At 37.8% G+C, this 13947-nt stretch overlaps 1 protein-coding gene across 1 annotated transcript in view; it reads right to left on the bottom strand.

Moving 5' to 3' along the window:
• LOC5573594 (UPF0769 protein CG18675) overlaps positions 1-13947 on the bottom strand; it is a 100237-nt gene that overhangs the window by 40973 nt on the left and 45317 nt on the right. The window lies entirely within an intron of this gene.

Below are 13947 nucleotides of genomic sequence, written 5' to 3'. Positions count from 1 at the left end.
ATGTTAGTTAGGAACATATTTTGAGCAGTTATTGGAGACTTATGCATGATTTGGACAATTCTTTAACAGTTGGCAATCTTTGTGTTACATAAATTGTATAACAATTTTTAGCGTGTCGAAATCACGACCGTACATTTCTAGGCGTACTCTGATCATTTTTTATGAAAATTTAAGTTTAACAGCAGCCTGGCTGCTTGTTGATTTTCTTTCCGCATCCCCAGATAAACAGTAATGCTAGCTTTATATACATCGTTCATTCTATTCTATTCTATTCTATTCTATTCTATTCTATTCTATTCTATTCTATTCTATTCTATTCTATTCTATTCTATTCTATTCTATTCTATTCTATTCTATTCTATTCTATTCTATTCTATTCTATTCTATTCTATTCTATTCTATTCTATTCTATTCTATTCTATTCTATTCTATTCTATTCTATTCTATTCTATTCTATTCTATTCTATTCTATTCTATTCTATTCTATTCTATTCTATTCTATTCTATTCTATTCTATTCTATTCTATTCTATTCTATTCTATTCTATTCTATTCTATTCTATTCTATTCTATTCTATTCTATTCTATTCTATTTGTTCGGACCAGCACCTCTGGCACCACTGCCGGCCGACGAAGGAAATTTGAAGGAGGAACAAATGTGATGGAAGGGAAAGGCAAAACGTCAAACAAGATTACGGGCAAAAAATTAAAAGTCGCGTGATTAAGATAGATTGAATTTATTTACAGTTAACTATTTTATTTGAAATTTGAGAAGTTTAAGCTAGAAGTGGGCGATATAATAACTACTGATCAGAGCTAGAACACACATGTTGAATTGATTGAAGCTACGACACTACATTAAAATTACATGCAAACAGAAAAGGGAGTTAAGAGCTGTAAATCGTGAAATAAAAGGAGAAAGTGAAAGTCATTCGCAGGAGGGAAACGAAGAAACTAACTCTTTGATCTGCTTTGAAGTGGCAGATTTCACGGATTTTTTCTTCAACTTCGACGGTTTCCGAACAAAATCAAAGAGTTACGCAAACCTAACCTCAAAGCATGGCTTTCCAGACTCCAGAAGATGGTAACGAACGGCTGGCGACCTGTTTGATGTGTGGTGGACCAGAGGATGATGATTTCAACATGGTGAGTTGCAATGAATGCAAGATGTGGGCTCATTTCAAATGCGCCGAAGTAACGGATGAAGTTAAAAATGCCGATTGGTTCTGCCAAGAGTGCACCAAATCTCGCGAGACATACTTGCGGGTCTCGAAGAAAAGGACCTCGAAGAAAGGGTCTACAAAGAGTGGAGTTGATTCGATACGGAGCGGAGGTTCTTCCGTCGCTGCACATGTCGCTGAAATAGAAGAAGAACTACGTGCGAGGGAGAGTGCTCTATCGGATCAAATGGCACTCAGATCGAAACGTCTGGAGATGACCCGAATTTGGAATGAGAAGCAGTTACGAATGGAGAAGGAAATGCGTGAGAAGGAACTTGAGTTGGAGAAACAAATGCACGAGCTCCAGCTGAAACAGGAAAGAGAGCTGTTGGATCGTCAGCTGGCGGCCGAGCGAGAGTTTATTAAGAGAAGAGACTTAATTAGACAGGAGGTACAATCCAGTAAAGATAAGGTTCAAAATTGGCTCACGCAGCGAAAGCAGTCGGCTTCGTCACCGAAAAAAGATTTCCGTGGAGCGTATCCAAAAGGACCAGTTCCTGAAACCGGAACTGTAAGGACTTCAACGAATGACATGAGACAAGAAACCGATTCGGATGACGATTACAGTGAAGAGAGCGAGTTAGAAGAAGAGCGAAGGACGATTCTGGACGGTTCACTAGGGTTGAATGGTAGCAGGAGAAATGGGCCAGGGCTGCAAATAGCTCGAGTGACTAAAGAGCAACTGGCGGCTAGACAGGCCGTGTCGAAGCACCTCCCGACGTTCAAAGGAGAACCAGAAATATGGCCCCTTTATATCAGTAGCTTTGAGTATACTACTCAAGCCTGTGGGTTCTCGAATATCGACAATCTCAAAAGACTGCAAGACAGTTTACAAGGAGACGCTTTGGAAGCGGTAAGAAGCCGATTGGTTCTTCCAGAAGCGGTACCGGATGTCATACGAGATTTGCGTAATCTTTTCGGTAAACCGGAAAAACTTTTGAAAACGCTGATGATGAAAGTGCGCAATGCTTCACCACCTAAGGTCGATCGCTTAGAGTCGTTCATCCACTTCGGAATAACGGTAAAACAGCTTTGCGACCATTTAGAAGCTGCTCAGTTGAAAGATCACCTGAACAACCCAATGTTGGTTCAGGAACTTGTAGAAAAACTTCCTCCAAGCTACAAATTAGATTGGGTAAGATTCAAACGAGGTAAAAATGACACCCCGCTCAGAATGTTCACCGACTTTATGACGGACATCGTTTCTGATGTGTCGGAAGTTTCCGATTTTACTGATTGGTCGCATAATGATGTAGCTCGATCTGGAAAAGAAAAATGCCGGAAAAAAGAGTTCATTCATCTGCATAATTCAGAGTCAAAGAAAGGAATAATGTCGCTGCCGGCGAGCCCAGGTAAACCATGCTGGATTTGCAAACGTACCGACCATAAGATTCGGTACTGCGACGATTTCAAGCGTATGAATGTGGCTGAGCGTATCAAGGCAGTAGAAAAACTAAAGCTATGCAATCTCTGCTTGAACTCGCATGGAAATAGTCGGTGTACTTTCAAACTGCGTTGTTCCGTGAAGGACTGTGGAGGAAATCATCATTATCTGCTTCATCGAAGGGAAGAATCGGTTCAGCTGATGGAAGTTGGCTGTAATGCACACAAGAACCTGTCACGTGGAGTGATATTTCGCATGGTGCCGGTAACATTGTTCGCCGGAAACTTGAGCTTGCAAACACTAGCTTTCCTAGACGAGGGCTCTTCTAGCACACTAGTGGACGAAGTTGTAGCTAAACGATTGAAGCTGACCGGTGAACTCGAACCATTGATAGTAACCTGGACTGGTGGAATAAAGCGACATGAAAATTGTTCACGCAAAATCAGATTTATGCTGTCTGCCAACGGTTGCGAAAAACAATTCACACTGGATGATGCCCGTACAGTGTCCGAACTAATGCTGCCGAAGCAATGCGTGCGATTTTCCGAAATAACAGCTCGTTATCCACATCTCTCTGACCTGCCAGTGGCCGACCATTCATTGGAAGATCCGAAAATATTGCTAGGGCTAAACAATTTGCACCTATTCGCGCCACTAGAATCACGTGTTGGCAATCCTGGTGAACCCATCGCTGTACGCTCAGCTTTAGGATGGACAGTATATGGACCGGAGATACATCGATCGACCACTGAAACGTTTGTCAACCTACATTCAATCAAACCAGCAAGTAATCAAGAACTTCACGATTTGATTCGAGCCCAATTTGTTTTGGATGAAGTTGGTGTCACTTCGTTTGGAGTACCAGAATCTGCTGAGGATCAACGGGCACGAACAATACTGCAGGAGACAACAGTGCGAATCGGGGATCGCTTCCAAACTGGGCTGCTTTGGCGAGAAGATGTACGACAATTTCCCGATAGTTTCCCAATGGCCTTTCGTAGGCTAAAAGCGCTGGAGCGTAAACTAGAGAAAAATTTGTTGCTGAAGGAAAATGTGCTTATGCAGATCGAAGAATATCAAGCCAAAGGCTACGCACATAAGGCAACAACAGAGGAAATAGCAGAAATACCGTCTTCTAATGTTTGGTACTTGCCGTTAAATGTGGTGTTGAACCCTCGGAAGCCTGACAAAATTCGTTTAGTGTGGGATGCAGCCGCATCCGTTGATGGCGTGTCGCTAAATTCAGAATTGCTAAAAGGACCAGACATGTTGGTTTCACTTCCTGAGGTGATTAGTCACTTTCGAGAAAGGCCCGTCGCCTTTGGCGGAGATATTGCCGAAATGTATCATCAGATACGGATCAGACCAGAGGATAAATCGGCACAACGTTTTCTGTTCCGCACAAATCCTGATAAAGATCCGCAGATATTTGTCATGGATGTCCTAACTTTCGGGTCAACGTGCTCTCCTAGTTCAGCACAATTTGTCAAAAATTTAAATGCTGAACAGTACACGACCAAGTTCCCTGAAGCGACAAATGCGATTATAAGGCGCCATTATGTAGACGACTATTTTGATAGTACAAACACTGTTGATGAAGCGATCAAACGAGCAAAGGAAGTACAATACATTCACGCCAAAGGCGGGTTTTGTATCCGAAATTGGGTCTCCAATTCCAGAGCTTTTTTGGAAGATATGGGCGAGAGAGAAGCATGCCGGAAAGTGCACTTCAGCCACGATAAAGACAACGAATATGAACGAGTTTTGGGCATCGTTTGGGAACCACTACACGATGTATTTTCCTTTGCTGCTTCATCTGTTGCAGGCATCCAGCAAAGAGATGGAGAAAGTGATCATCCTACAAAAAGAATGGTTCTAAGTCGTGTAATGGCTCTTTTTGATCCTTTGGGTCTGTTATCTCCATTCACTGTGCGCGGAAGAATGTTAGTTCAAGATCTTTGGCGGACGGGATGTGGATGGGACGAATGTATCGACGATGAGTCCTTTCAAAAATGGCAACGTTGGTCAAAGCGGCTACACGATATTGAGACGTTCAAAATTCCAAGAAGCTACTTCGGAAAAAACAGGTCAGACGAAATTGAGAATCTCCAGCTCCATATTTTCACAGATGCCAGTGAAACTGCGTACGGATGTGTGGCATACTTTCGGGCGGTCATCCGAGGTCAAATCGAGTGTGTATTGGTTATGAGTCGTTCCAAAGTTGCACCATTAAAGCAGTTATCGATCCCACGGTTAGAGCTTCAAGGTGCTGTACTGGGAGCACGTTTAGCACGAACAGTGCACGAGAATCACAGCTATACCATCGACAAACAGTTTATGTGGACAGATTCGCAAACAGTCCTTTCGTGGATTCGATCCGATCAAAGAAGATATAGGCAGTTTGTTGGATTTCGGATTGGTGACATTTTGAGCCTGACCAAACTCAGCGAATGGAATTGGATACCCTCGAAAATGAATGCGGCCGACCAGTTGACTAAATGGGGAAACGATGTAGAATTACTTTCGGATAGCTCATGGATCAGAGGTCCACCGTTCTTGTACCAAAAGGAGGAAGAGTGGCCTAAAAAGAACTTGCCACCCGCGAATACTATGCAGGAACTGCGTGCCAATTTACTTCTGCATAACATCAACGTACCAGACGTCTTGATCGATGTTCGTCGGTTCTCCAAATGGACAGTACTGGTACGAACCGTAGCGGTATTGTTCCGTTTTATTACAAATCTGAAAAGGAAAGCTCAACAACTTCCCATTGAAACGTTGAAGGCTACAACTACGCAAGCTCGACTAATTGGACATGCAATCCGCTCAGTTCGCCTTCCTTTGCAGCAAACTGAGTATTTGAAAGCAGAGCAATATTTGCTGAAAATAGCTCAAGCTGAAGCATACATCGACGAGTTGAAAGTCTTGATTCGAAATAAAGAGCGACCAGTGGATGAGTGGATGACAATCGAAAAATCAAGTCCGATTTATAAGTTGACTCCTTTAGTTGATGAAAACGGTTTGTTACGTATGGAAGGGCGATCAGAGCGAGCAGAATTTCTTCCTTTCGATTTGCGATTCCCTATAATTATCCCGGCTGACCATCCTATCACGAAATTAATGGTGCAAGGCTACCACGAAAGGTTCGGTCATAGTTACCGCGAAACAGTTAAAAACGAACTTCAACAGCGCTTTTTTATTCCGAAAGTCAACTCTGTGATACGGAAAGTAATGAAGGACTGTGTCTGGTGTAAAGTTCATCGTAATCGCCCTCAACCTCCTAGAATGGCACCATTACCAGTTCAACGTCTGACGCCAAACCTGCGACCATTTAGTTATGTCGGCGTAGACTATATCGGACCATTCGAGGTATCAGTTGGACGACGAGTAGAAAAACGGTGGATAGTTTTGTTCACCTGTTTGGTGGTAAGAGCGGTGCACGTCGAAGTTGCGTACAGCCTAACCACACAGGCCTGCTTGATGGCAATACGAAGATTTGTCTGCCGACGGGGTTCGCCATGTGAATATTTCTCTGATAACGGTACAAATTTGAAAGGTGCGAGTAAGGAAATTTTATCAACTGTATCTAACATCGGATTTGATTGTGCTGAGGAATTCACGACAGCCAGAACTAAATGGACTTTCAACCCCCCAGCAGTACCACACATGGGGGGGGGTTTGGGAAAGATTAGTAAGGTCTATCAAAGAAGCTCTCGAAGTGTTGAATGATGGACGACGACTAACGGACGAAATTCTGCAAACATCGATTATAGAAGCTGAAGATATGGTAAATTCACGTCCTCTCACATATGTTTCCCAACAGTCCGTAGAGATGGGAGCGCTCACACCCAATCATTTTTTGCGATGTGTTTCTCCTAATGAACCCAATGCAACTCCACCAACAACGAACCTGTCTGCAACTCTCCGCGATTCTTTCAAAAGATCGCAATATCTTGCGGATGAAATGTGGAAGCGTTGGATCCATGAGTACATTCCAACGGTTAACCAGAGGACCAAATGGTTTGAAGAGAAACGTCAGTTGAAAGCAGGAGATCTAGTATACGTTGTGGAAGGTTTGAACCGGAAATCATGGGTACGAGGAATCGTGGAGGCGCCAATCGTTTCCAGTGATGGCAGAGTGCGCCAAGCGTGGGTACGCACAAAGGGTGGCTTGTTCAAACGCGCGACAGTGAAGCTGGCTGTGCTGGAAATAGGTTGTAGTAGCACTGGACCAGATGTGAACGAAGGACCAGAGTTACGGGCCGGGGAACTGTTCGGACCAGCACCTCTGGCACCACTGCCGGCCGACGAAGGAAATTTGAAGGAGGAACAAATGTGATGGAAGGGAAAGGCAAAACGTCAAACAAGATTACGGGCAAAAAATTAAAAGTCGCGTGATTAAGATAGATTGAATTTATTTACAGTTAACTATTTTATTTGAAATTTGAGAAGTTTAAGCTAGAAGTGGGCGATATAATAACTACTGATCAGAGCTAGAACACACATGTTGAATTGATTGAAGCTACGACACTACATTAAAATTACATGCAAACAGAAAAGGGAGTTAAGAGCTGTAAATCGTGAAATAAAAGGAGAAAGTGAAAGTCATTCGCAGGAGGGAAACGAAGAAACTAACTCTTTGATCTGCTTTGAAGTGGCAGATTTCACGGATTTTTTCTTCAACTTCGACGGTTTCCGAACACTATTCTATTCTATTCTATTCTATTCTATTCTATTCTATTCTATTCTATTCTATTCTATTCTATTCTATTCTATTCTATTCTATTCTATTCTATTCTATTCTATTCTATTCTATTCTATTCTATTCTATTCTATTCTATTCTATTCTATTCTATTCTATTCTATTCTATTCTATTCTATTCTATTCTATTCTATTCTATTCTATTCTATTCTATTCTATTCTATTCTATTCTATTCTATTCTATTCTATTCTATTATATTCTATTCTATTCTATTCTATTCTATTCTATTCTATTCTAAGCGCTTGCACAGCCAATATTGAAAAGCATCCTGGAAATACCGAAATTCTTTCGGGTATTTTCTTGTCAATATTAATACTTGTAGCACATCAGCAATGTGATATAAATATAAAAAAGTCCAGGCCCACTATGCAGACTTCAGTATGAAAACAACTAAAAAAATAACGGCTATCAGATTATTCACTTGTGAATAGCATGATAAACGGAAGTTTTCAAATTTGCATAAGGAAGAAACGGGAACAACCGTACCAAACGTTTCATTAAGGGTTGATGTATAATATCGTTGGGAGTGGCGTTGCTAAAAATGTTAATGCTCACTCCATTGTTGTTTCCTCCGCCTTTCCTGGGATGGGACACAGGTATTTCTTCCTATACTTTGCCCCATAAAGGTGGCACACTTGCCCCATAGTGTTGAAAATCAGGTTATTTTGGATGATATTTGAGGAGCTCAAAAACTAATAATTTCTTTTTGAATGGCACAGTGCTCATGAAAAAATGTGAAACTAACATCATGAGGCTGAATTGGTGGGTTTTTTAAACTTTAGACAAAGTTTGAGAACAATTTGCTTAAGGTGGCACACTTGCCCCAAATCCCGCTGATGATCCCCATTGCTTCAAGTCACTCTATTGCGCTTTAGTACGCTCGATAGTGGAATCTTCTGTGCTGGTTTGGTGTCCTTAGGAATCTTTCATGGCATGATGCCCTCAATCTCCCACCCTACAAACACCGATGCATGCTGCTTGGAATCGACACCTTAGAAAAGAGAAGACATAGTATGCAAGCAGAGTTCATTTCGAAGGGTCTCAACAGCGAAGTTGATGCACCAGCTATTCTAGCGGAGCTGCAACTCTACGTTCCCGAACGTCCCCTTCGTCGACGAAACTTCTTACATTTACCAAGTCGCAACAGCCGTTGATGCCCTGAGATTTATGGCCCACCGCTACAATGAAACTGCTGAGCATTACGACTTTTACATGTCTGACCAGATTATTCCTTTAAGCAGGTGAAGCTTAAATTGTTTACTAGTTTAATAATTCTTTGTATTTATGTATTTTGTAATTTTGTTCACACTTAGAATTAAACACAGAATTCTGTAAAATAATCCACAGATTCAGTTCAGTGAAATATGATTTCACGGATTTTTCGGTGAAAAACAAATGTTTTCAACAGAACTGTCAAAAATTCACCGAATGTTCTGTAGAGGCGGAAAAATCACAAAAATCTGTGGAACATTCACATTTAGTTCGGTGAAGATGGAAAATTTTACTACTTTCACCAAAAATCTGTGAAATCAATTGTCGGTTATACTGACAACCACAGGCTGATCCAGAATTGATACTTGTTTCATCTAACGATAAACAAAGTGAAAAAAAAGTATTGCAATTTTAAATGTAAGGTATTTAGAACCTAGGAGAGAACTTCTGAAAATAGTCTGAAGTGGTTGATAGTCCTGTAGTTATCAGTTTCATTGTTTTAAATTTGAATAAACATGAAGAGTGGAAAATAGAGATTAAGTTTTTTTCATTTTCAAACACCGTTAATTCCATTTATCGCGTTTGAACGTCTAACTACATCTGCGTCATTCATCATTTCAAAAGCAGCACCTCTTCGAAATGATTTGAATAAAATCAGATCCCCGAATATACGAAGTAAAAATATTTTTTCTTTTAACAGGAATTCTGTAAACGTATACCGAATCGTCCGGTGAAATGCAAATTGAATAGCCAATAAACTACCGTAAATTTGTAAAACAGTACCGAACTGTTCGGTGAAACATTCAAAAACAAACATTAAATTCACAGAACGTTTGTACAAAATCACCAAACACTTCGGTTCTTTTGACAGATGAGCTTTATCAAGTCTTACAAATCGTTCTGTGAAATAATAAATCACCGAACGGATCACCGAAAAATCTGCTGTTGAGATTTCGGTGAAATTTCACAGAAATCTGTGATAAAATCTAAGTGTGTTTATATTTGTGTTTTAATTACTAGTATTTTAATTTGTATTGCCAGACGTTTATATGTTATGTATGTGTAAATCATTGTCGAAAAGATATGGGGTTTTTATGCCAACTTGATTTATGCACCATGCTAGCAATTCAATTTGGCTTTTTCCCCCATCAATCTTCATTAAGACAATTGTGTCAGATGGAGAAAATAAATAAAATAAATAAAATAAATAAAATAAATAAAATAAATAAAATAATACAGGTCGGACTCGATTATCCGGAGACTCGATTATCCGGGGACTCGATTATCCGGGATTCGATTATCCGGAATTTTAGACTCGATTATCAGTTAAGAACGTGTTTAAGAAGAGGGTGTTTGAAAAAGTGTTTTTTGTGTATGCTGGTCAAAAATTTGTTTTTCTTGTAAAGGCCCGTACTGTTCCTAGAAAAAAATCTGGCTACACCACCGCATCATATAAATAAAATAACGATAAAAGATAATATTTTAGTTCTTTTATCGAAGATTTTAATATTTTTCTTAGTGATTCGATTATCCGGAAAATTCGATTATCCGGAGTGAAAAAAAAATCGACACTCCGGATAATCGAGTCCGACCTGTATAATAAATAAAATAAATAAAATAAATACAATAAATAAAATAAATAAAATAAATAAAATAAATAAAATAAATAAAATAAATAAAATAAATAAAATAAATAAAATAAATAAAATAAATAAAATAAATAAAATAAATAAAATAAATAAAATAAATAAAATAAATAAAATAAATAAAATAAATAAAATAAATAAAATAAATAAAATAAATAAAATAAATAAAATAAATAAAATAAATAAAATAAATAAAATAAATAAAATAAATAAAATAAATAAAATAAATAAAATAAATAAAATAAATAAAATAAATAAAATAAATAAAATAAATAAAATAAATAAAATAAATAAAATAAATAAAATAAATAAAATAAATAAAATAAATAAAATAAATAAAATAAATAAAATAAATAAATAAAACGTGGAGATCAGTGAGCTAGGTGAACAGACCAGCACAACGATTTGGCTAGCATGGAACGAAACCGAGAATGGAGAACCTTATATTGTTCAGTGTTATTTAGATAATAACTGAATTTATGAAAATTAAATAATGTACAGTGAAGTGGGGCAAAAGTTCGAGAAGGGCAAGAGTTTCTTTTCGAGATTTCTAGCTCAAACTTGAAAACTTAAAAATGTCAAGGTGGTTTGAATGAATGAAGTCTCTTACTTGAATATAAGAGACTTTCACTCCATATACCATAAAAATAGATTGAGATTTGGAAACGTTATGGCTGTTTGTTGTTTTTCGACGTGAAAATTGTAATTTTCAATTTTTTATGTTATTGCGTTTCTAGGCAGTCACTTCGAAACTGCTATTATGATTTTTACAGAAATTCTTCCAAGATTTCCTTTATAAATTCTCGCAGTTTATATTTGAGATAAATTACTTGCCAGAATGCTTAAAAAAAATCCTCCGGAAAATGAACTCAATTACACCGGGGTATGCTAGAATGGGTGGGGCAAGATGAATTACAAAGTTTTTAAACATATTTTCAATAAAAATTAACAGATTTTTATTTATTGTTTTTGTAATTTAATTTCTGATCATAATAAACTTTCACTACTATACCTAGTCTCAGCCGTTATGGCTTACCCCGGTGGACCTTATCCAGATATTCTTACAGGGATGACTCCAGAAATTTCTCCAGCATTTCTTTTAAAAACAAAAACCTTTAATTTTCTTCAAAGATATTGCCAAGGTTTACTCTAGGATTTATTTTTTAAGATTAAATTTGGATCTCCTGTAAATTCAAATGTCTACGAGGCATATCAGATGCTCTATACTGCGCACTACTTCCGACGCTATGTGGAAGACGTCATTCGGTTTGGTACCAGAGAGACTTTAATTTCCCAAACTGTGGGTAGCGACTCCCTTGGAATTCGTATTTTCTCTGAAAATGTGTTCTAGCACTTCGTCATGGATTATCCTAAAGATTTTTCCAGGGAATGCACTTACAGTTTCTCAACATATCAGAATTTTGGAAAGATTTCTTTCGCAAATCTTTCTAATAATTTCCCGACAAATACCCACAAGGATTTCTCAAGAAAATATTCAACGCATCCCTCCAGGAGGAACTCCAAAACTCCATACAGAGATTTCTTCTAAAAAGGCAAGAATACGTTGAGCTTAGAATAACTTCTCAATGCATTGGTGGGATTTTTGTTGGAATCCCTATAACAAAAACCTTGGGAACAGCCGAGGAGGAATTTAAGGAGAATTTCCTTGAATAAATTATAAAATCTGTTTCCGAAGCAACACGCAGCAATTATTAGTGGAATGCCTGTAGAAATTTCTGGAAGAATTCCTAGAAATATCACAAGCGTGGTATACTTACTCTATAGAAGAATTTGCGTAGGCATTCCCAGGAAAATTTTCTAGAAGCATCTGGGTATTTTTTGCGTGATTTTTTGTCAATATGGTGCTATAAAGTGATGGGTTTGACTATTTATTTTTCTAAAAATAACGTAAACGTTAAATTACTGAAATTTCGTTTTGATATCCTGCTCGGCTAAACTGTATTATGTACAGTGCTGTTCTGAATAATAGCAGCGCATGTCAATTTTCATACAAAATGCTCAACTTTGACATGCTGTAGTTTCAAGCAATCGAGCTGAAATTTTCTCCACAGAACTACAAATATGATCAATTTTGTAACTACAAAATTTCAGTTTTTTCTGAATCCCTGCCGAAAAGTGAGACACTAGGTGAAATTTTTCGAAAAAATAGCAGTTTTTCATTTCAAAATTTTTCTTCTACAAATATTTTAAACATTTTCGGTTTAGGTGTAGGTTTGATAAGTAGGAGAGATTGTTCCAATGGTAAGTGAGATACAATTTAAAACTATAATGTCAAGCCGAAATTCGAAATTTTAAAACTGCTATTTTTTCATTTTCATTTTCATTTTCATTTTGCAGCGTTTGGTGGGGCAATGAGAGCGCAAGTCAGTCCAAAGCCGGGGGAAGGGATAGGTAATGGCCGTAATAGTCTATGCGGACCACTTGAACACCATCGGAAAGGATAAGAAGGGTTGGGGTAGGGTATAGGGAATGGAGAAGACTTGACACAGTAATGCGATTAATGCTGCAAAATGTAAATGTGCTGAAAGCAATTTAATTTGAGTTTTGAAGTTAGATTTGACTTATTAAAATTCCCGATAGATCGGCCATTGTACAAGTAAGAAAGAATATGCTGATCGCTTTCTAGAAAATTTATAAACAACAAAATAATAACAATATGAGAGTGATGCTAAGGGCTGCTGATGGCACAATGCGACGCTTTAGGAGATTTTGATACTGATTGAACATTACTATACAGAGCGCAATTCAATCGATGGTGATAACTTTACAAACTTTATCTGTTTTTGCACTGATTGACGATGCTGATTTATATATAAATATTTGATATTATTAGTTCATTTGTTTGTGTGATCTAAGTGTTAATAATGGAAAAATTTTACATACCCTTTATAAAAATACTTCCCTGATCAGAAATATTATATTTTGAGCACCCTTTTCGAAGCTATTCTATCCAGGTATCCATGTACTGCTTTCAATCCTGAAATTATTCTTATTGTGCATGCTCATGCATTATATTAGTGATGATCATAATCATGCAACAGATAAGAAGGAGAGAAAAAGAGAATATAGGAACAGTGATTAGTAATGAGTTAATTATGTAGTTTTGTTAGAATTATAAACAATTAAACAGTAGTAATGAATAGCTTTTAAAATGACTTTGCAGCATAGCTGAGCCTTTCGGATCGTAAGACCGATGTATAAAAATAGTTTGTTTCGAAATTGTCCGCGTGGTCTTCTAGTGCCCCTATTAGATAAGAATCAGTCATAGACATACATACCGAATGCTCGCCATGACCCTATGACCAACATTTGTATATGTATAGCCTTAGCTGATGTGGCTTTTCTAATAGGTAGTTCTTTCACTCATTGATTGTCTTCAAAACCTTGTCAAGTATAGAAAATTGATTTTATTTCATTTATTACTACATTGAAGCTACATTGTACTTATTATGTATTAGGTATTATTTTATGTTTTTATCACTATTGATATTATCAAGGCCAAAATTCCCAGTGAGTGAAGAATTTTATAGTACTAGAACACCATAGAAGATCGCTAAACATTACCTAATCATGGAACGGCTTTTTGCTCTATTATTTTAGGTAGATGCTATTGATCTCCCTTTGCTCCTATCCGCAACCCGGTGCACGCGCCCTGTTGGTTTTCGAAAACCTCGTAGAAGATTACAAACCGTCAATGGCATT

Source organism: Aedes aegypti, chromosome 3 (genome assembly GCF_002204515.2).
Source record: "Aedes aegypti strain LVP_AGWG chromosome 3, AaegL5.0 Primary Assembly, whole genome shotgun sequence".
Taxonomy (NCBI): Eukaryota; Metazoa; Arthropoda; class Insecta; order Diptera; family Culicidae; genus Aedes; species Aedes aegypti.
The sequence above is the reverse complement of the archived record's forward strand: the minus strand, read 5'-3'. Positions and strand labels throughout refer to the sequence as shown.